Source organism: Nanorana parkeri, unplaced genomic scaffold (assembly GCF_000935625.1).
Source record: "Nanorana parkeri isolate BGI_ZX_2015 unplaced genomic scaffold, ASM93562v1 scaffold1088, whole genome shotgun sequence".
In the NCBI taxonomy this organism is placed as follows: Eukaryota; Metazoa; Chordata; class Amphibia; order Anura; family Dicroglossidae; genus Nanorana; species Nanorana parkeri.
In genome coordinates this window covers 444,357-448,059 of record NW_017307356.1, presented here as the reverse complement: position 1 = coordinate 448,059, position 3,703 = coordinate 444,357, and positions in this window count along the sequence as shown.

Below are 3,703 nucleotides of genomic sequence, written 5' to 3'. Positions count from 1 at the left end.
GGGTGGGGGGGGGGGGGGGGGGGGGGACACATATAAATATTATGTCAGTTGTGGCATCATGATGATATGTCAGTGAGTAGATTAGTGATGCGTGAGGAGACAGAAGGGGTGAGCTGAGGAGTGGAGAGATAGATTTTGGTGGCATCAGCATAGAGATGGTATTGGAAGCCATGGGATGTTATCAACTCATCCAGGGAGGAGGTGAAGATAGAGAAAAGAAGGGGCCCAAGGACAAAGTCTTGGGGGACCCCCTATGAAAAGAGGAAGAGGAGGTAGAGCTTTGGTGACATTGAAGCTGTGCTGAGATAGGTAGGAGGGGAACTATGAGAGAGCAGAGACTTGGAGGCCAAGGGATTGGATGTTATTAAGTAGGTGCAGGTGGTCAATGTGTCAAAGATGTAACTACATATTGATTTCCATCTCCATATGACACGACACAAGCCAGACAGTTGGGCCGTGCATAGTAATATGTGAAGAGGTAAAAAAAACAGACAGAACATGACACAGAAATTCTACTTTGTAAAATAAAAAGGGAGAAAAGACAGAAATAAACGTTACCATTTGGTCAGTATGGTTTATCCTGTTGGTGGGGAGAGCACTGAGAAAGCTCTGTAACCACCGTGTGATGAACCCCCCCCCCCTCGACTAATTACAATGATCACTTTTCCTGCTTCTCAATTATTGAGGAAAGATGTGTGACAGACGTATCCCCTTAGAGTAAACTAAATGTAAGATTGTAGTCCATCATGAGAGTGAGCTTGGAGCGGTAAGTACCTTATGATACACACAGGGAATATGGGGAACAAAATAAACCGTGCTTAAGAAGGCAGGACCATATTAGTACCAATTCGGAGATGATTTGAGGATCTAAAGCCGAGTGATACACAAAAAGATAAATTGTTGTTAATAGTTAAGGAACTTGAATGCAGTTTTAAGATAAAAGCTCCTGTGTTTAGTGTCACTATAAGCCAGGTCAGAAAAATGTGCTCATAACTTTGTGTCATTGAACTCTTGTTATCTCGACCTATAAGAACAAAATATCCTGTATGAACTCTAGTTACTTTGACCTACAAATCTAAATGTTCTACGTGAACTATAGTTACCTCAATCTACAAAGCTAAATTTTGTAAATGAACTTCAGTTACCTCCATCTACAAAGCAAAATATTCTAAAAGAACACTAGTTATCTCCATCTGCAAAACATAAATGTTCTACATGGACTCTTGTTACATTGACCTACAAAGCTAAAAGTTCTACATGTTGCCTATTCCTACAATACATCATACCAGGGGTCAAAACTTCAAGTCCTGAGCTACTTCTCAGGCCTTAAGAGTTACTTGCCACCAGTTGCCAACCTAACCCCTACCCTGCCCCAGACTTTACTCCGCCCCTAAACACACCCTCTTAAATTATCTTATAAATGGCACTGTTACATGTTTTATGCAGAATAAAGTTACAAAAATAAATATTAACAACAACTTTAACAAAACTAATATAAAGCACCCTGCCCCTACATAGTAAATAATACACTCCCCCCTGTTCCCTCCCCTTCCACACATAAAATTATAACCCCCCTGTTCCCTACCCCCACGCATAAAATAATAACCCCCTATTCCCTGCCCCCCACATAAAATAATCCCCCCCCCTGTTCCCTCCCCTTCCACACATAAAATTATAACCCCCCTGTTCCCTACCCCCACGCATAAAATAATAACCCCCTATTCCCTGCCCCCCACATAAAATAATCCCCCCCCCTGTTCCCTCCCCTTCCACACATAAAATTATAACCCCCCTGTTCCCTACCCCCACGCATAAAATAATAACCCCCTATTCCCTGCCCCCCACATAAAATAATCCCCCCCCCTGTTCCCTCCCCTTCCACACATAAAATTATAACCCCCCTGTTCCCTACCCCCACACATAAAATAAAACAATGAAGCCCCCTCACCTGCTTTTCTTTCTGCAGGGAGGAGGCGAGCAGGCAGATCCCTGGTGATCTAGTGGTTATTAGTAAGGTCTGCTGCAGACCTTATGACGAGATGGTCATCAGTTTATGGGTTATATGTGTATTGGTTTATGTGTAATTATGTTATACTGTGTAACCTGTTTCTCAAAAGACTGTCAGCACCCCCCCTCGTTAGCTCCCTTTGTACTCCAAGGAGCTCAGGATGATGACATTCTCCTGCGTCAGGCCACACTCCTGCTATGGTTGTCTGGAGCTCTTTTGCAGGTGGACCCCTGCTGGGTTGTGCAGTCAGAATGTTGGGGGAGGGCAGGGTGTCGGGGAGGGCAGGGTGGATGTGATGGGATTATAGGTTTATCTGATCACTTTCTGTATAAAAGGTTGCACAGTTTCTCAATAAATCAGAGTTTGTTTCACCCTACACTCGGTCCCGACTAATGACTGGGGAAACTGGGAGATAAAGATCAGCAGGTTGCAATATCTTCTGAGCAAGGATGAATACAGCGGCGGACAGACTCATCCTGAGTACTGGGGTCCTTCACATTGGTGCCAAGCGGTGGGATGCTCTTCCTTGCCTAAGGAGACATTCAAACCACGCCACAGTTGCCTGCGGCCATGGAAGCGCTGACCCAGTTAGACAATCCTGGTTCTGCCCAGGATATGCTGGGAAGGAGAGATGCTTTGTGCCGGGAGGCCAGGAGGAAGACTCTTCAATTGGAGCAGCACTATTGTGGCAAGGTCCTCCCTACATCCAAGGAACGATACTGGCAACAATGGGACTTGCATGTGCCTTTGCTGGGAGAGCAGCCCCGGGAGGAATGGCTGTCGGAGCTGGATGGGCTGCTCCAAACGGAACTGATGCTGGATGAAGGGTATCTGGCGCTGCAGTGGTATGCCACCCAATTGTAACCATGGGTGCAGAACAATGATCCCACGGAGAGCTATGACTTCGGCGGCCCAATACTTATATTTGAGGCGCTCCAGGCACTCCACAATTTGGGAGTGCACAGGAGTGAAGATGGGAGGACATACGTGATTTTAGGGAGTTGGAATTCCTCAGTGAGCTTGGATTGAGGACTGATTTGGACTTTTTAATTACTCAACAATGGGAGCAGGAAAAGGCATACAAAAGACTGTTTGACACTGCTCAACAGCATGCCCCAGCGACCACAGATGGCATGGAGCTACTAACCTCAGCAGAAGAGCTGGCAACAGGGCAAAGTACTGTTAGCCTCTGCCCTGCACCCATAGCCCTCCTGAAGCTCCTGGGAGAGATGGCGGCCAACCCCATTTCCTGGTCACCAGCTTCAGAGATGGGGACCTTATAGATTTGAATGCAGAGGAACCGCTGTGCCATTTACTCCCAGCTGAAGAGCTGGCAACAGGGTTCCAGGGAGAGGAGGCAGATGGTCACTCCCCCCAGCGGCTGAGTGAGGTCCGGGGGGAGCAGTTAGCCGACCTCTTTCCCCAGTGGCAGACGAAGTTCCAGGGAGAAGAGGTAGCTGACCTCCCTTCACAGCAGCAGATCAGCAGTCCAGGAGAGGAGGTGGTCTTCCTCCCTCCCCAGCAGCAAATTGGGATACAGGGAGAAGAGGTTGTCATCCTTCCTCCCCAGCAGCAGTTTGGAATCCAGGTAGAGGAGGAAGCCATCCTCCCACCCCAACATCAAGCCAGAAATGAGGATGTGGTTTCCTCCGCAGAAGTTCTGGAAGCAGGGCAGAGCACCACTGGCCTATGTCC